The sequence below is a fragment of the Dasypus novemcinctus genome, chromosome X (assembly GCF_030445035.2).
Source record: "Dasypus novemcinctus isolate mDasNov1 chromosome X, mDasNov1.1.hap2, whole genome shotgun sequence".
In the NCBI taxonomy this organism is placed as follows: domain Eukaryota; kingdom Metazoa; phylum Chordata; class Mammalia; order Cingulata; family Dasypodidae; genus Dasypus; species Dasypus novemcinctus.
In genome coordinates this window covers 135,260,970-135,281,334 of record NC_080704.1, presented here as the reverse complement: position 1 = coordinate 135,281,334, position 20,365 = coordinate 135,260,970, and the positions used below count along the sequence as shown (strand labels likewise).

Sequence of the window (20,365 nt, the reverse complement as noted above, 5' to 3'; positions counted from 1 at the left end):
CTAGGAACTCAGCAAGTTCTTCCTTCTGGTAAATCTATTGATCTGGTCTTCCCTGTTGCCACCATCTCCACCTTCTACAAAATGGGTTGTCTTTTTCTTCATTCCACCTCTGGGAGAAGATAATTTGAAGGTCCACAGGAAGTTGTTTGCTTCTTTGAAGTAGTTCCCAGTGTATAGCTGTCATGAATCAGCTCCTCTGGGCAGATGATGCCATGTTTACCAAGAGATCATGCAATCAAAGAATTAGTTTTCAAGGCAATCCACTTTTTATTGATTTTGCCATAACCATGCTTATATATCAGTTCAGTCACAGATTTCATGTTTGGGTACCCGCATGCAATATATGGTTCCCCAATTCCCAGTATTTTCACCTAGGCCTTGCTGAACTTAACAAAGGTGTCACTGAATATCTGACAAAGGCAAAGAAGCTGCAGCATTCTTCGGACCTTTGGGCTCACACCATTAATACCTCTGATTCTGATGACAAATGCCAATTTTGGTTCCACAGGTGTGTAGAAGTTGCCAGCTTTTCTTGCCATTCTAGCCATTTGCATCTCAGTCCTGTACATCTGCCTATATTCTTTGTGATAGTGCTTAGCTTTTTCATACATAAGCTTCCTCCTTGACTTTTGAAGTATCTTTTGGACAAACTTCTTTTCAAGCACTTGATCTTCAGTTTGGCAAAATTCCTTCACTTTTTCTTAAGGGTTTCTGGCACAGGAGGAACCTTCTTCTTCTCTTTGACACCCTCCATGATTCCATTTGGAAAAGAGCTAGTACCCTCCTTCACTTTCAAAACTATCCCAGTATGGATGATAAACTGTATGGTCAATTTAGCTGAGATAATGATTGGTTTATGGGGTTGCTTTGAAGGCCAGATGGCAAACTTGCTCTCTGCTTGTTTGCCACTTCCACCTCTTAAATTCTGCTTTTTTAACCTGTCATCTGGGGATTTGACTTTGGCCATCTTGAAGAATAAGGTATTTTAGCATTCTTTTAAGTTTAGGAAGGTCAGGATTTCCTGCTTTGAAGGAGAATTGAGTGTATTTAGGGGAATGAAAAGATAACTGGAAACAGCTGAATTTTAAGATACTTGCCTTTGGCTAATTATTAAAGAAAAATGGCTGGTTTTCCTAAAGTTTAATCTACTCTAATCTGTGTGCTGTGGACTTATTCTGTTGAATCTTTGTAACATCAATTCCATGAGCATATTATGAGGAAAAAGAATTACATATTGACCATTCCACATTTTTTCTGGGTGATTACCCACTGTATTAATCAGCCAAAGAGGTGCTGATACAAAATACAAGAAATCTGTTGGCTTTTATAAAGGGTATTTATTTGGGGTAGAAGCTTACAGTTCCCAGGCCATAAAGTGTAAGGTTAGTTCCCTCACCAAAGTCTGTTTTCATGTGTTGGAGCAAGATGCTGATCTCTGACAAGGGTTCAGGCTTCCTGTCTTCCTCTCTTCCTGGGGCTCATTTCTATTGGGGCTTGTTTCTCTCTAGGCTCAGCTGCTATGCTCTGTTCACAAGGCAAGCTGGAGACTATCAGGCAAATGGCTCATCTCTCTTCCTGGGGCCTCTGCAGTATCTAATAGCGGCTTCTCTCCTTCCTCTTGTATATGCTTCTTTGTGTGTTTACTTCCTGAGTCTACAGTTCTAACTAACTCCTCTGCCTAGTCATTTTCTCTGTGAGTTCCCACCCACTAAGGGGGTGGGGATTCAATGTCCTGTTGATGCAGCCCAATAAAAGCCTTAAACATAATTTAATCAAATAAGAGTGCAAACTCTGAATCCAATACAATCTAATTTATCACTAGCTCAGAGGAACAGACCAGTTTAGAAACATATTCAGTATTTCTTTTTGGAATTCATCAATAATATCAAACTTTCACAACCACAAAACCCAAATCAGTAGTTCTCTCCTTTGAAAATATAGTTATACTCTAGTTTAAGAATATCAAGTATGTGGAAATAAAAAATTTGGAGGGAGATGTGTACTTTACTAAAGGATTCATCAAAGGTTTCCTTTAAAGGTAAACTGCTCTTGTGCAGTGGTTCTCACTCAGGAGTTATTTTGTTCTCCCTTACCCCCAGGAGATAAATGGCAATGTCTGCAGACATTTTTGATCATCACAACTCGTGGGGTGGAGTGGGTGTGCTACTTCTTCTAGTGGGTAGAGACCAGGGAGCTACTAAACTTTGTACAATACACAGGTAACCCCCCACAACAAATACTTATCTGGCCCCAAATGTCAATAGTGCTGTGACTGACAAATCCTGCTCTTGTGAGTCAGAATAGGATTTTCAAAAACCAAAATAGTTTCTACAAATCTTTTCAGAAATGTGAGCATTAGACCCAGAATCTGAAAAACCTTAGTTCTAATTGCACCTCTGCCAAAATTGCTAAGTGTGACCTCAAACAATCATTTAAACTTTCTGAGCCTGAGAGTTTTGATCTGTGAATTGGGGATAATAATAACCTTAGCTACCTCTCTACATAAGGCAGTAGAGAGAGAGAGAAAGAGAGAGATCGAAATTATCCACTCAATATTGTGGCATTCAGGTTGGTAAAGTTGATTAGCTCAAGTCATAGAAATAAGGAAATGCGAACTTCCTGAAAATATTTCTACTGCTTTTACTTTTCTAAACAGTCTACAGCAATAGCTCACTGAAGGCAGAACTTCAGTAAATTCTCCAAATCCAAGGTTTTCTGACTTCCTATGCTATTTTTTTGCCTTAATTCACTGCAAGGTACCTACAGTGCCTGTTACTAGTCACCAGTGCTTCAAAGAATATTATTGTTCTTGTTTTACTTTAGAGAAAGTATCAAAGGAGAAGAAGCAGCAGTTACAAAAATATCTCCATAGTGATTATTAGAGCTCAGGAATAGGCAGAAATCTGGTCCCCATTGAGCCATCATCACTTAGTAGGACTCAGTGGTAGGGAGTGGGATGGATACCTTTAAGTAGCAGCAGGAAGGAGGGAGGCTAAGAAAAAGTCCACTGGATGATTTTTAGAAAATTTCAAGGCATAAAGGACCAGCTACATAATATGCTGTGCCAAGTGAAAAATGGAAATATTGGATTCTTTGTTCAAACATTAAAAATTTCAAAATAGTGACAGCAAAATGCTAAATCAAGCTCTCTTGGGTCCTTCTAATCACAGGGTTTTGTGCAACTGCTTGAGTCATGGGTCATGTGCTCATAAAGCCCGCCCTGAGGGCAGCGCCTGCTCCTCTGGAGTGTGGAGTCCTTCCTTCCTCAGTGGGTGGGGCTCTTGACTCCAGACCTCAGGGATAAAGCTCACTAACTAATAGCCCTGAAGGGTCCAAAGCAAATGAATGGGTTTTCTCTAAGGAAGCGCCAAACAGTTCCTCACTGTTTCTCCGAGCCTCCTTCAGTGGGTGACCCCTGTCCCAAGAGAAGTTATATGTTACAAAGGAAGAGAAATCACTTAAAATCACTATATCTTGGCAGGAAACCAATCTAAGATTGGTCTTACTTATCTTACCTGCCCTGCTATCTAATTTTAAATTGAGCTAAAGATTGTTCTCTATCGAGAAGTACCACATTGGGAAAGTTCTTTGTGAGGAAATGTCTTTAAATTAAAAACAAAACAAAACAACACAAGGCAAAAATAAAAATAAATCCCCACCCTCTTAAAAATTTCTATGATGATGACAATGAGGACTATGAACATAATGATGATAATGAAGACAATGATGAGGATGATGACAATGAAGACAAAAATGATGATAGCTAACATTTATTTCTTACCGCACGCCTGGTACTCTGCTAAATGCTTTAAATATATTGTCTAATAGAATCTTTAAAACTTACCTTTTGAAGTAAGTACTGTTAGGCATTTCATATAAATCTTAAAAGAAAGAGACCCTGAAAAGCATCTGTCAATCACGGGATGTTAATGGAAAGTCAATGTACAGTTCCCATTAACAATTTAGAATGTGAAAGTGAAAAACAATTTAGAATTGTTTTTCTCTTATTTGTGATGCTTTGGTATATTTTTGTGAACACAACCTTTATTTTTAACACTGTGCACAATGATTAGCACCTACATTTTATACCAGTGGTATCAGCCTGTCCTTTTGCTGTGGTTATAAATTAAGGTATCATTACCACCACCTTGTGGAAGTTTCTAATAATTGCAGACAAATTATGCAAGCAAAAAGCTACAGGATCTTGATTGTTGAACCATATACACACTTCCCCTCTAAAATATTATATGACTTTCATTTCAGTTATATTTATGGATAATAAATCAACAAAATAAATTTATATGTCTTTTGTTGTAGTTTACTTAAAATTCTTTTTGGGATTAGGAACACTGTAACATAAATACAGTTGAGCAGAGTTTAATAAAGAAACTATTTTTAAAAGTGTGGATGTGTATAAGAGGTACCAAAAAGAGATGGTAAAGTACCCTAGGCTAGTAACAGCAGCACAACGTAATCACTTACAGGCCTGAAAGGCAAGGGGATGATTTGTAGCTGAAAGAAATAGCCACCTGATAGGAGCTATGGATCTCAGTAGAGGAGCACAAATATTGCAAAAGCTACAGCCTGGCATAGAGGGAGCTACTGGAATAGATATACCCCAGTCTCTGTCTTCCTGCCTTACTTCTGCTGTTCTTCATTGTCCAAACCAAACCAGAAGCCATTGAGCAAGGGAGCACAGTTGATACAGTCCTTAAGAGTTCAGCTTCTTGGAATTCATAGTAGGGTAGAGAAGAGTGGAAGGTGGATTTGGAGGGGATCAAGTAGAATAACCAACACAACTCCTTGCCTCTTCACTGTCAAACTTACCCATCCTTTCCCACATCTTTTCAGTATTCTGTTGGATAAAAATGGTTGGTATGTTACACAAGGTACTTGTGGGGAAAACAGTCCTTGTGTTACCATTAAAGTATGAATGGCAGTTGAGAAGAATTGAAAGCCTGAGTTAGTATAGCATTTCCTGTTTCTCAAGAGCATGGAAATTGGCTGACTCAGTCTGCAGCTGGCCATAGCATGATAAGAGGCTGGGTGGCAAATAATGACAAAATGGAAACGGACATAACTAATTTGCTCTTCTACCTTATAATACAGGCAAATCTTACTTTATTCAATAGGCATGCATCTAAAAGTTTAAGGGAAATATGAATTTAAGTAAATGGAATCCAATTTAAAATCCAGGACAGGTACTTGCCACTTATAGGAACCCTGAAGTAAATAATATTTCATGTGAAAAATTGGCTATTTTGTCATTTTTGTACATGCACTAAAAATAAAGATCCCTATAATTCAGAGGACAGAAACCTTTGAATAGAAAGATGTAGTTTGGGGCTGTTTTGTTTTCAGATCTTCTCTTATTACCAAAATTTACATTGAGAAATATCTGGCCTTTCCAACTCCCAATATTCCCACCTGGTATTATTTCGTAGTACATCTCTGATGTAGGGCCAGAAATTTGCCAGTTTATCAGGGACAAATAAAAGCGTTAATGAAACATATACAATACTGCCCCTACATCGCCCTAAGGTATCACTATTTATTTCTTCACTGAAGCTTTGGATATACAGCATATGCTATTAATATAATATCAATAGGAAATGAATTATGAGTTATTATTTGTCAAGTACTTACTATGTGCCAGTCATGTGCTAAGTGCTTTAATAACTTAGCCCCTTTAATCTTTACAAATACCTATGAGATGTGTGCTATTATTATTTAAATTTTACAACTGAGGAAATTGAGATGCACAGATTAAGTGACACGTTGCTCTAAATTGTGTCGGTGAAATAAAATCCAGGGCTGTCTGACTCTAAAGCCCCTACACCATCCTGCCTCCGTATTACATTTTGTGTGTTTATATGTGTGTGTGTTCTGACATCCCAACTAGTTTGTGGGTTCCCAAAGGCAGAGAACAGATAGCTACCTTTATACCATACAAACCATACAAACTCAGTGACCACTCTCAAACTCAGTGGCCATTCACCCAACAGTAAAGATGACTGGACAAGCAAAGACTTTTTTTAAAAATAAATCTCCCTCTTTATATTAGCTCAAGCAAATTTAATTTTTCCAGAGATGGAGGAAGTACTGTTTATATGTCCTACAAAATAATATTTACTGAATGGTAATCACATGCCCTGGAACGGTTAGCTTTACTATCTGAGAGGGGATGAGGCAAAGTGTATAGTGGTACACTTGTTTTCTATTATCAGAATAGTGAGGTAGTAGTGTAGAGAAAAGACCAGTCTGTCTGAGTTCAGAATCTCCCCTCCATCACCAGCACAAGAGTGATTCAACCTTTTTGGGTCTCACCTTTCTCATTTGTACAGTGAACATGATAATAAAACATATCTTACAAGGCTACCGTAAGGGTTGAATGACATAAAGTGCACAGAATGATGCCTGGTATACTATAAATGCTCACTAATGTTAGCCATTATTGTTATTAACTGTAGGTCCATCAACATATTTTAGCACAGACTCTTCTGAGCTTCTTTTGATTCTGGGGCCTCTGAGAGAGTCCATTTTGCTAAACTGAAGGAAGCAGGAAAGCGTTGTACATTTGCAGAATCTGTCAGTATTTGAGTTTGTTTAGCCCTGGCAAGAAATAGCTTCCTGTTTTGAAACCAAAGAAAAAGTGTATTTTATAAAATGTAGAAACACCTTTAAAGGATTATAAAAATATTCAGAAGCTTATTAGTCAGAAAACAGCTTTTACAGTACAACACTGTGGTGATTGAGGAGGAAACATTGTCAAGGGTATGAATTAGATTGCTTTTAACAAAGAAACAGAGTTGAACATGGCAGAGACAGCTGGTATGGCCAGGGCTGGGGGAGAGGGCAGGAGGAGACAAAAATCTTGTTTAAGAGCCACAGAGATTCATTTGTACTAGTCCAGAAATTGCTTGGGAAGTAAGAGCTGTAGTCACTCTCACCTACTGCTGCTCTGTGATAATGAATGCATTTTTTATTAGCTTTGCTGATTATCTACTCTTTATGCACACAGAAGAAGATAGAATAACAGAGTCTGGGACTTTTGGTTAAGACTGTAGAGGGGGATTTGCTTTCTTTTCTTTTTTTTTTTCTCTTCTCACCTGCTCCTCAATGCACAGTGAGATAACCCTGACTTTTTTCCCAGAAGCAACCAAGGGACTAGAATCTTGGGTTTGTTGCTTTTTGCCTCCACATCAATGCTGTTTCAGGGAAATGAAAACAGTGCTAGAGAGGCAAGGAGCTACACTGAAGCCCCCATTCATTCTCCTCTGATTTTTCTATACTGTTTAACTCATCCCCTCAACCACAGGTGAATCTTTTCATATATTGAAAAAGAAATAATGTCTTTGATTTTCTAGATACATTACAAGTATTTACCATGAAATGAGTATTAGGTGGGGAAATAGGTTTTAGGCGCAGAAAGCAATGTCTTTAAAGATTTAGTGCAATTTGAATGGGAACATGAAATTTGGGAAGGAAAAACACAAGGTATCAATTTTAGTACAATATCCTCTCTGGTGATATAAGATGAGAACCAGAACCCAATATTTATAATCAAATGATTTTTTTTTATTTTATTTTTTACACATCTGATGTAGCAGATCTTTTCATATTGTATTTCCTCTGTGCATGGACTATTACTTTTTTTATTCTTGTTGTTTCTGTTCTGGACTTGGTATTGATTAGGTCAGATCTGCCTCTAACAAGTTAAAAGATATGTAAATAGCCAGACCCATCTATGAACGTGAGCCCAGTTGCAGGCTGGGTGATCCTGCATATAGCAAACACTATTTCCTTTTTGGGTGTGAATGGAGGGTGTCTTAGTTTGCCAGGCTGCTTTGATAAATTCCACACAATGGATTGGCTGAAACAACAGGAGTTTATTAGCGCATGGTTTTGATGATAAAAGTCAGGCATGAGCAAGGTGATACTTTCTCCATAAGGACTGTAGCGTTCTTGTGCTGGCTGCCTGCAATCCTTAGGGTACCTTGGTTTTTATCTTGTCCTCCAATTACATAGCAATGTTCACTCCTTTCTACCTTCTGTGACTTCCTGGTTCTCTTTGTAATGCCATCAATGGATTAAGGTCCATCTTCATTTTAGTTAAGATTGGGCCACACCTTATTAAAAATCACATCCTCAAGAGGTCTGATTTATAATGGGATCACATCCAAAAGGAGATGAAATAAGATAAAGAACATGTGTTTTTTGGGATACATAATTCAACCTATCACAGAAGGCAACACAATGGTTTGTAATGGTTTGGGTCAGGTCCAGTCCTATGTGGAGTAAGTTAGTACTTTCTCTGAGTACGATTTGAGGGGTTTCCAAGGCTTCTACTTCATCCCCTGCATATCCTTAGCACTGGCCTTTTATTTTCTTAAATTCCCACCTTTACCCTCTCCTTTGGGAAGCTCTCTGTTAAAATGGTGGTGCTTCCTACATTTTGTACATGTTCTCCAATATTTCCCCATCACAACACACCAAAGGTTGCTCAAAACTGGAGTCAACAATTATGGGGGCTCTGGCCATTTTAAGCCCTGAGGCCTTAAGGTAATTAATAACTCATTACACTCCTAATTTATCCTCACGGCAACATTACCAGTTTTTCATAAGGTTAACCATATCTTTTATTTTCCAACCTGGCACACATTTGAGAGTGGAAAGGGGAATATTACTAATTAATTCAGGACTTCAGGCAAACAGTGTAATCTTGGAAATGTGGTTAGCCTAGTCAATCAAACCTTAACCCAGGCTAGTTCCCCAAACTAACTAAACTGAGACCAGGTCTTTGAAATATGTGCTTTTCTAGTTTGTTTGTTCCATTAGTCCTTTTCTTTATCTGCCTTTCTATTTATATAGCTATTACCACTTACTTTAATTCTCCAGCCTCCATTTCACAGATGAAGAGACAGATAAGAGATGAAATGATGTTTACCTCCCTAGGTTTCCATCAGAAATAAGCAATCAGGTAGCACTAGGATCACTTGGAATCTAGGAGAAAATTCGTGAAGTAGGTGATATTTGATTGTTTACTTCCTTTCCCTGTTGGTATCTTCCTTGCCTCCTTTACTCTCTCCCTTTTTCTACCTTCCCAGTGCCCCATGTTACCTTGCATGTCTAGACTTTTCCTTTCCTTCTTACAGAATACTGTTCTTTACAATATTCCATTCCCTCAGGACCTTGCTCTTTGTTCAGAAAGCCCTATTATTATTATTTTAAAAAATTTTGATGATGCTCCTGCATGGGTTTTAACAAATTTTTCAAAACAACGCAAGGTGTCTGTGATGGGGTGATGTATAGGGTGCCTATATGATGTTATGTATGTTTATTTTGTAAGTTCACAACTTTCACTATATATTTGTTGTTTGCATATATTCATGTTTGAATGATATACTTCAAAAAATAAATGAAAAAATCACATAAAAATGAATGCTAAATCTCAAGAATATTACTTTATTATAAGTTGTTGAGAATATGGAGATACATGGAAAAGTACAACTAATGTTACATATAGACTAGTTAAACATAGTATTGTAATTTTTTACAGTAATGGCAAAGAAGATACTTTATCAATGCTAAGGATCAAGAATGAGGGGTATAGGAGGGTGTATTAGTCAGCGTTCTCTAGGGAAACAGAATCAAGAAGCGGTATCTATTAATAGTATGTGATTTTATAAGAGTCTCTCACACAGCCATGGGGATACACAAGTCCAGGTTCCATAGGCAGGCTGCAACCAGAAGCTCCAATGAATGTCCAGTGAAGGCTCTTGACTAATTCTGGAAGATGTTGACTGTCCAAAAATGAGCTAGGAAATTCTCTCTCAATGCTGGAATTACTTCCCTTTTTAAGGCATTCAACTGATTGGGCTAAGCATCACTCATTGCTGATGGCAGTCTCCCTGATTGATGTAATTGTAATCAGCTATCGATGATTTACCACTGCAGTACAGTCAATGGTGACTAAAGTCCATAAATGCCCTTGTATTACGTTATCCCAGTGCTTGCTTGACCAAACAACTGGGCACAATTACCTGACCGAGTTGACACAATAGTCTAACCATCACAGAGGGCAAGGGATTTTTCCTTTTGCAGTAATGAAAACGTTCTGAAATGAACTGAGCTGATGACAGCACAACTCTGTGATGAAATTGAAACCCACTGAAGGTACACTTTGGAGGGATTGTACAAGGCAGGGGATCATATAACACAGTGAACCTCATGCTGAATTATGGACTGTGGTTAAATGTACAAATATTAGAACATTCTCTCATGAACTATAACAAATATATGATACTAATACATGGTGTTAATAATAGGAAGGTTTGTGGGAAAACACACCAAATGTAAACTATGGGTTCTAAATAGCAGTAATGTTATGGTGATGTTCTTTCACCAATTGTAACAAATGTGTCACAGTGAAGTAAGGTGTTGGTGGTGGGGCAATGTATGGGAATCCTGTGAAGTATGCATGATTGTTTTGTTAACTCACAACTTTTCTAGTAATATTTTAGAAAAAACACAAAAGAGTATATGGCACCTCCCTGTAAACTTATTTGTCACTTCCTGTGAATCTATAATTATTGCAAAATAAATAATTTAAAAGAAACAAAAAAAAAACAAAAAAAGAAATCTTCCCAATATAATTTTAATGGTTGCATAGTATTTGACCATGAATGAACTAAAAATTGATTTAATTAATCTATTCTTTATTGTTGGATATTGAGGAAATTTATAATTTTTTACTGCTATGAACATCCCATTTATAATACAAGTCATAGATATACCTTTTCTCACATCTCTGATTATTTTCTTAAGATAAATCCCTAGAAGGTTATTATGAGTTCAATTGTGTCCCCCCAAAAAAGATAAAACCCCAGTACCTGTGAATGTGACTTTATTTAGAAATAGGGTTTTTGTGGATATAATCAAGTTAAGATGATGTCCTACTGATTAGAATTGACACTAACCTAATAAGGCTGGTGTCCTAAGAAGAAGAGGAGAAGCAGCACACATACACAAAGAGAAAGGAGAATGCCATGTGAAGACAGTGGCAGAGACTGGAGAAATTTATCCCCAAGTCAAAAAATGCCAAGGATTGCCAGCTCTGTCAGAAGTCAGGAGAGAGGCATGGAACAAATTTTTCCCTAGAAACTTCAGAGGGATTGTAGCCCTGCCTAGATCCTGAGTTTGGACTTCAAGCCTGCAGAACTATGAGAGAATAAATTTCATTTGTTTTAAACAACCCAGCCTGTGGTATTTTGCTATGGTAGCCCTAGGAAATTGAGACAAAGCAGAATTAAGGAGCCAAAGAGTATAATTGTGTTAAAATTTTTGATAGGTAATTGCCAAACTGCCTTGCGGAAATTTTTTACTGGTTTTATTCGCTGCCTGTCAGTTACCATATCACCACATTCCCTTCCACTAGTACTGTACTTGAAAATAATCTTTGTCAACATAATAGGGAAAAACTAGCATCTTATAATTTTTAACTTTGTGTTGAAATATGATATACATACACAAAAGCGGACATATCGTGAGTCTGTATCTGACTGAATTTTCACAAACTGAAATGCATGATACCAGCACCAAGAAAAATAAACAAGATCATTATGTTAGAAAATGAAAGCTGAAAATTAATATATTAGCCTTTCCAGGCAATATTTAAATAACATTTAAATAAGGGACTTCTGGAGACTTAACTGTTATCCAAAGAAGCAGTGATAATGAAGGGAATTCAGGCACTTTGGCAAACGGGGGTTATTTTTTGAGTTAGCAGATACAACCTTTCCATATGACCTGACTTGTACTACATAGGGCCTGTCTTGGTCAGGGCTTTCAAAGTTGGATAAGCAATAATGCCTTTCTTTTTTTTTTAATTTTTTAAATTGATTTTGTAAAAATATTACATTAAAAAAATATGAGGTCCCATTCAACCCCACCACCCCCACCGCACCCCTCCCCCCCCCAGCAACCCTCACTCCCATCATCATGACACATCCATTGCATTTGGTAAGTACATCTCTGGGTATCTCTGCACCTCATGGTCATTGGTCCACATCATGGCCCACACTCTCCCCCATTCCATCCAGTGAGCCCTCGGAGGATTTACAATGTCCGCTGATTGCCCCTGAAGCACTATCCAGGGCAACTCCAAGTCCCAAAGACGCCTCCACATCTCATCTCTTCCTGCCATTCCCCATACCCATCAGCCACCATGTCCACTTTTCCCACTCCAATGCCACCTTTTCTCTGTGGACCTTGGATTGGTTGTGTCCATTGCACCTCTATGTCAAGAGGAGGCTCAGATTCCACATGGTTACTGGATGCAATAATGCCTTTCAACAAGACTTCTGCTGCCATCTAGATGACATGCTCTGTGGGATTGAGCCATCATTATAGAATCATTTGATTTGTGATAAAGCAATAAAAATGTTTTTCATAACAAAGTTGATGAACAATAGAAAGGGAGAATAAAATAATCCAGATTTTTGCCTCATCTGCTCTAGGCAGGAACATGAACTCACTTTAATATGGTGGAGGACTGGAAATGATTGCCTTTCCAAGAGAGTAGAATGGCCTTTTGTTTTAGTGGAATGATGATATATAGATTTATTTGGAGGGTGGATAGAAATGTTATATATACCTAAATTCTCAGACCTTCATTTTGAAACCAAAGCTTAAAATATTAAACATTAGGATTCTTTGGGAAGTCATTTTCAAAGTACAGTTATAATTTGTTTCTTAGTGTTTGTATATATTCTCTATCCTAAAAACCACCATTTAAATCAACTAATTGGTTCATTCTGTGAGAATGACATTTGATTATTCATTTAACAAATATTTTTTGAATACCTACTATGTGTCAGATACTGTGTGGAACACTGGTGAATGGAGGAGAGTATGGGCCATGATGTGGACCATTGTCTATGAGGTGCAGAGGTGCCCAAAGATGTACTTACCAAATCCAATGGATGTGTCATGATGATGGGAACGAGTGTTGTTGGGGGGGGGGGGAGAGGGGGGGGTGGGGGGGTGGGGTTGAATGGGACCTCACATATATATTTTTAATGTAATATTATTACAAAGTCAATAAAAAAAAACAAAAACAAGAAAGGCTCAGACTACTCTCATGAAAGTTAAACAAACAAACAAAAACACAAAAATAACAAATACAGTAACAATTCATTTTGATTTGTTCATAAAAAGAAAACGAATAAGATGATGCAATAAAAATAGAAGATGCAGACCAAATTTTGACTGCCAGTTATAACAAACCCAACTAAAAGTTGGCAGGTTAAACAATAAGGGGTTTATTATCTCACCAAATAAGAAATCTGGAAGTAGGAGGATCCAGAGTTAATTCAGAAACACAATGTAATTATTATGAGGGACCCAGGCTCATTCCATATTTCTTTTCTACCATCTTTAGTGTTTGGGTAATATTTTCCTTATGGTTATATGATTTCTGACACAGTAGCAAGCATCACAAACAGAACACAACTGCTAGTTAAAGGAAGTTAATGTTTTCTTTTTCTGTACCTCTTTTTTTTTTTCCACAGCAGGGCAGACCTTTCCAAGAAGCTCCCTAGCAGACTTCTCTTTGTGTCTCACTGGCCAGTTCTGGATCATGTTCCCATTCCTAAACTTGTCATTGACAAAAAGGTAATGTATGTTCGTGATTGACTAAGACCAATTATGATTCACCATCTGGACTGGGAAGGGGACAACCTCTCCTGATCACAAGGCAGCAATATCCTTGAATAAAATAATCATTGAACTAGCAAAGAAGAAGGTGGGTGGGGATGGCTGCTGTGGGGGCAGCCAATATTTTCTTTTTCAAATAAGGCAGTTTGGAAAGGCCATTTGATGAAATGACAAATCAACTGAGACTTGATGGATGAGATGGTCAAATGAAGCATTGGGGGTAGGGATCTTCAGGCAGATAGGGAAGAGACTTGTGCAAAGAACCTGAGATTGAACAAGCTTGGTATCTTTGAGGCCATGAAAGAAGACCATGATTACAATGTATCAAGTGATGGGAGAAAACTGTGAAATGAGGTACAGGAGGTAGGTAGGGGCTGGAACACTTAGGAACTTGTAGGGCATTTAAGGATTTTTTCTGAGTATTGTATGAAGCCACTAAAGAGTTTTAAATAGGTTTGGGAATGATACATATTTTAGGATCACTTTTTCTGCTATGTATAGAGAATGAAATTGTGGGTGGCCAAGTGTAGAATTTGGAGACCAATTAGAAGGTTGTTACAATGGTCCAAACAACAGATGGTGGAGCCTTGGATTAGGGAGGTAACAATGTAGGTGGAGAGAAGTGGATAGATATATTTTAAAGGTAGGCTGACAAGGCTAATGTCTTAGATGTGGAGAAGGAAGGAAAAAGGAAGCAAAGCTGTTTCTTGGATTTTGCTTGCGGAATTATGTAGATGGTGGTGTTCTCTTCCTTTCCCCTCCTTTCCTCCTCCTTCTTCTTTCCCCTCCTCCTCTTTCTTCTCTTTCTACTCCTTCTCCTCCTCCTACTCTTTTTAAACTGAAATGGAAATATTGGTGAGATATGTGTTTTGGCAGGAGTGGGAGTGCTCATCCAAGAGTTTTGGAAGTTAACCCTATATGGATGGCATTCATAAGCCAGAGGATTAGATGAGCTCACTTAGGGAGAAGGGGTAAAGAGAGAAGAGAAAAGCGTTTAGTTTCATGCCCTAAAGAACATGTACATTGAGACATTGAGGAGATAAAGTTGCATCCACAAAATAAATTAAGAAATAGAAGCCATTGAGGTAGGAGGAGTATGAGGAGAGACTAAATGATTTACCTAGGGCTACACAGTTCATATGCTTCTCTTAAAGGCTCTGGAGAATTCTATGCAAGTCTGTGAAGGGATAAAGTAGATGAGAAAAGAGACAATTTTACACATATTAAAACCATTGTTTTTTCTTAATATAAAATTATACATATTCATCATTAGGAATTTAGAAGACATATAGAAAATAAGAACATGAAAATCTCATATAAACCTGTTTGTTATTATTTTCATGTATGACTATCCAGTCCTCCTCTGCGGCTTCCTCCCTTTCTCACTTCATACACACACATATACCCCCACTGTTTGAGCAAGGATGAGCTAGCCTATTCTGTGACATCCTGAAATTTCAATAGCTTAATACACATTTTTCTTCCTGCTCATGTTCAACATAGTGGGTAGGGGCCTCTACATATTGTAGTCAAGGACCCAAGGTGACAGATAAGCCATTGCAACATCTTTCCATGATTGCTAGTACAGTAAAAGGGGCATATGAGAAATTGAGCACTGGCCCTTAACCTCTTCAATAACATTTCAATTGTCCAGTTATGTCAAACTGCCATGCCTAACTTTAAAGAGAATGGGGAAACACAATCATACCATGTGCCTTGAAGAAGAGCATCAGAATATTTATGAACAGTGCTAATTTTACACAAATGTGCATATATATATATATTTAAAAACAGGGATATCTCCATCCTATATTGCAACCTACTTTTTAACTCAATAATTAAAAAAATAGTATATTCAAAACATTATCCACGCCATTATATCTTCTTCTACAATATGCTTTTTAATAACTGCATATAGAGATGTCCCATAATTTATTTAATTTGGCCTTTATTATTGGCTATTTAAGTTTAGAAATTTCACTATGGAAAATTATGCTTCAGGGAAGACCTATTAACATACATCTATTTGCTCACTTGTGATTCTTTTTACAGGATAAATTCATAGATATGGTGTTGCGGAGTAAAAACTTATGCAAACTGCTAAGACTTTTAATACTTGTTAAATATTACTCCAGGATAGTTTTATCAATTTATGCTCGTACAAGTAATGTGCAAGAATGTACATTTCCCTGAACTTCACTAATTCTGGGTGTTATCCATTTTTAAATCTCTGTTAATTTTATCAATAAAAATCACATTGGTTTCATTTGTATTTTTAATTGATAAATGGTGAGGCTGCACATTTTCTATTCTTTTTTAAAGACCTGTGTTTATTTTATTGTGAAGAAAATTATGTTAATAGATACATTTACATTAGTAACAACTGTCATTACATGGAAATATTAACTTGTTTCCAGCCCCTCTTTTTTTTAAAAAAATTAATTTTATTGATACATATTAATAAAGCATGCAATTCATCCAAAGAGTATAATCAGTGGTATTTGGTATAATCACATAGTTGTGCATACACCAGTTCAGTCATTATTAGAGCATTTTCATTGTGTCAATAATAATAATAAAAAGCAAAAAAACCCAGACAAACAAGAAAATTCTTTAACTCTCAATCTCTCTATGCTTCCCCTGCTGTCCATAGTTGCTACTCCTGGCTATTCTTGCACAATTATTTATTTATTTATTTATTTATTTATTAAGCAGTTTTATTGAGATATAGTCACATAGCATGCAATCTATCTAACGTATATAATCAATGGCTTTTAGTATAATCACAATGTTATGCATTTGTCACCACAAAAAATTTTAGAACAGTTTTATTACTCCAAACAGAAAAACTCCACTCCACTTGGCAGTCCTTCCCCAACTCTACATAACCAGTAAACTAATTTCATCTTTATAAATTGATTTATATTTACATATTATATAAATGGAATCATAAAATAAGTAGTACTTTGTATCTGGTTTCTTTCACTTAGCATAATGTTGTGTTTTTTGGTCGCATATTAACTAACATCTTGCAGTATTATTATGCATTGTTCAGTTTCAAAGAATATGCAGTTTTCCCATATTCATATTTCACATGCAGTTTTACTATGCTACACAGTCCCATGCTATATTTTTTTGCTTTCCTTTTAGTAATATACACGATCTCAGACTTTCTCTTTAATCCACTTTTTTTTTCCTAAGTAATATATTATTTTTTTATTGATTTTGTAAAAATATTACATTAAAAAAACATGAGGTCCCATTCAACCCTACCACCCCCACCCCACCACTCTCCCCCCCAGCAACCCTCACTCCCATCATCATGACACATCCATTGCACCTGGCAAGTACATCTCTGGGCATCTCTGCACCCCATGGTCAATGGTCCACATCATGGCCCATACTCTCCCACATTTCATCCAGTGGGCCCTGGGAAGATTTACAATGTCCGGTGATTGTCCCTGAAGCACCATCCAGGGCAACTCTAAGTCCCAAAGGCGCCTCCACCTCTCATCTCTTCCTGCCGTTCCCCATACCCATCAGCCACCATGTCCACTTTTCCCACTCCAATGCCACCTTTTCTCTGTGGACCTTGGATTGGTTGTGTCCGTTGCACCTCTATGTCAAGAGGAGGCTCAGATTCCACAGGGATATTGGATGCAATCCTCTTTCTTTCAGTTGTAGGCCCTCTGGACTCCATGGTGTGGTGGTTGTCCTTCTTCAACTCCATCTTCGCTGAGTGAGGTGAGTCCAATAAATCAGATTGTAGGGGCTGAAGTCTGTTGGGGCTCAGGGCCTGGCTATCATATTGTCAGTCCAGAGATTCAAATCCCCTAAATATATCTTAAACCCCAACACCAACTACAATTCCAGTAAAGTAGCATGAAAGTTTTGTGCAAAGAGATCCCATCTGAGTCCAGCTCCATCACGCAGAAACACCAGCTCCAAAGAAGGGCCATCTAATATGGCAGTAAACCCCATCTGCCATGACCATAGAACCCGTGGGTCTCTTTAGCCCTCAAAGGAACGAATACCTGGGGTTGTATCTACTTTATCTGTCTCTTAGACTCTGCTCAGTTGTGCTTAAAGGCAATCCTTCTGAAAGCCTCCAGACTCTTTTTTAGAGACTCGTAGCCATATAAACTCATTTCTCCTTTCCGTTTCCCCCTTATATTAGGTCAAACAGCATTTTAAAGTCATGTTATTATATGTAGACAGGGATATTCTGCTGATCCGCATTGAACCTTCAATTCAAGGTCATTTTCCAGTTGCATCATCAGTTGGTACTTGATAGTGATCCCTCGGTGCAAGGGAGGCTCATCCCCGGGTGTCATGTCCCACGCTGGGGGGAAGGCATTGCATTTACATACTGAGTTTGGCTTCGAGACTGGCCATATTTGAGTAACATGAAGGCTGTCAGGAGGAAATTCCCAGGCACAGTGCTGCTCTAGGCCTTGTTCTTATTTCAGGCATATAGGCTCACAAGCATAGTCATTAGTATCATGCTCTCACTGTTGGACCCTCATTCCTTCCTGGTCCTTACCGTTGCACCTGGGGGACTGCCGCTGCTCCCCTAGGGGCCACAACAGAGCGCCCCCGGCCAGGAACCCAGTACCCCCCCCAGCTTTAATTTTCAATTGTTGCCACTATGAGTATATCCAAACATTACCATGCACCCTGAACCTATGTCCTGTATAGCTCCCTGTCAGCCCTATATCACCTGTCAATAGTGTCCTATACCAGTATTCCTCCGCCACCACTGCCGAACCACTCTGTGATCCAAAACCTCCCGAAAATTGAAGCCCAATATAATGTCAGGATCCCTTACTAGCAAAATGGGATAAGGCGATGGGTTTAAAGGTCAGATACAGAATACGTGTTGACTTGGAAAAATTCTACATCCTATCTTTCTCTTTTTTTTTTTCCCTAATTATTGAACTTCTCTTCACAAGAGCCCTAGACCACAGCAATTCATATATACAATATACAGTACTCCCACACATCCACCATAGAACCTTTTCCCTTCCACAGTGATATTCTTATAACTTATTCATATCATATTTACTTAAAGTGATGTACAGACTCTGAGACAATAGCTTTCAAACAAGGCAACATCCACGCTTACATTGTGGTCCATACATTAGGATATACAGTTTTCTAAATTTTTAGTTATCCTATGTTTTACATTATGGTTTACATTATTAGTCTGTCATCCCCTATATGTTTATGGTGTAATATTACATGTTTTATATCCATCCCTGTGCACTCTCGCGAAACTCCTCTCTTACCCCACATTTACTTTGCTTCCACATATTTAACATCCATTTTCCCATCCCCTTGGTGCCCACAGTGACAACCAACCTCCATTTCCCGAGGAGGCACATTCAGAGACACTTGCAACAGTGTTCTGGGCCCAACTTGCTCAACTGCTCCAATGCCCTGGGAGCCACCCTTACTCTCTAGAGATACGGTTCCCTCTATTTGATGGCATTAGCCCTCCCCAGGATGTGGGTCCACCCCCACTCTCACTGCTTGGGTCTCTATCCAATGGTACCACCCACTCTGGCAAAATGAGCATTCAGACATTTCCCAGGAACCCGTCCCGCATCAGACCATCCCCTCCAAGCATCCTAAACAAGTAACCCTCTTAATTATATTTTGATACAATTTTCTCAGCAATTTACTCTCAACGAACACCTGACACTCTCCTATGTTCGTATGTGGCCCCTCCCTCCCCCCAATTTTTGGGCAATATTACCCATCCGCCCATCCCCAGCCCCCCTCAAACCCGCAAAGCCCCACCCAAAGGCAACCCCTTGCCCCCATTTTATCTCTTCTTTGTGTTCATACTTACCGCCAGCTCATCATAAATTCCACCCCTGCAGACGTCGGCTCACATCCTTCCTCCAGCCCCCGATTTCCTGTAAGCCTATCGTTCAGTCTCTATCTCTCTGAGGCAGCTTTCTTATTTCATATCATTGAGGTCATGTAGTATTTGTCCTTCAATGCCTGGGTTGCTTCACTCAATATAAGATTCTCAAGATTCATCCATGTTATCACGTGTGTTTGTAGTGTATTTGTTCTTACAGCCGAGTAGTATTCCATTGTGTGTATATACCACATTTTATTGATCCACTCATCTGTTGATGGGCATTTGGGTTGATTCCAATGTTTGGCGATAGTGAACAATGCTGCTATGAATATTGGTGTACATATATCAGTTTGTGTCCTTGTTTTCAGTTCTGCTGGGTATATATCCAGCAGTGGTATTACTGGGTCATATGGCAAATCTATGGTTAGTTTTCTGAGAAACCGCCAAACTGTCCTCCAGAATGGTTGAATCCTTCTGCATTCCCACCAGCAGTGGATGAGTGTTCCCCTTTCTTCACATCCTCTCCAGCATTTGTATTCTTCTGTTTTTTCATAGCTACCAATCTTATGGGAGTAAGATGGTATCTCATTGTAGTTTTGATTTGCATTTCCCTGATAGCTAGAGATTTGAAGCATTTTTTCATGTGCTTTTTAGCCGTTTGTATTTCTTCTTTGGAGAAGTGTCTATTTAAATCTTTTTCCCATTTTTTTAAAAATGGGTTGTTTATCTTTTTATTTTCAAGAAATAGGAGTTCTTTATATATGCAAGTTATAAGTT

The 20,365-nt window shown here is 38.2% G+C and overlaps 1 pseudogene; it reads right to left on the bottom strand.

The window, feature by feature from the left end:
• LOC101431258 (large ribosomal subunit protein uL30 pseudogene) lies at window positions 1-754 on the bottom strand (annotated as a pseudogene).
• Window positions 755-20,365: the final 19,611 nt, after the last annotated feature.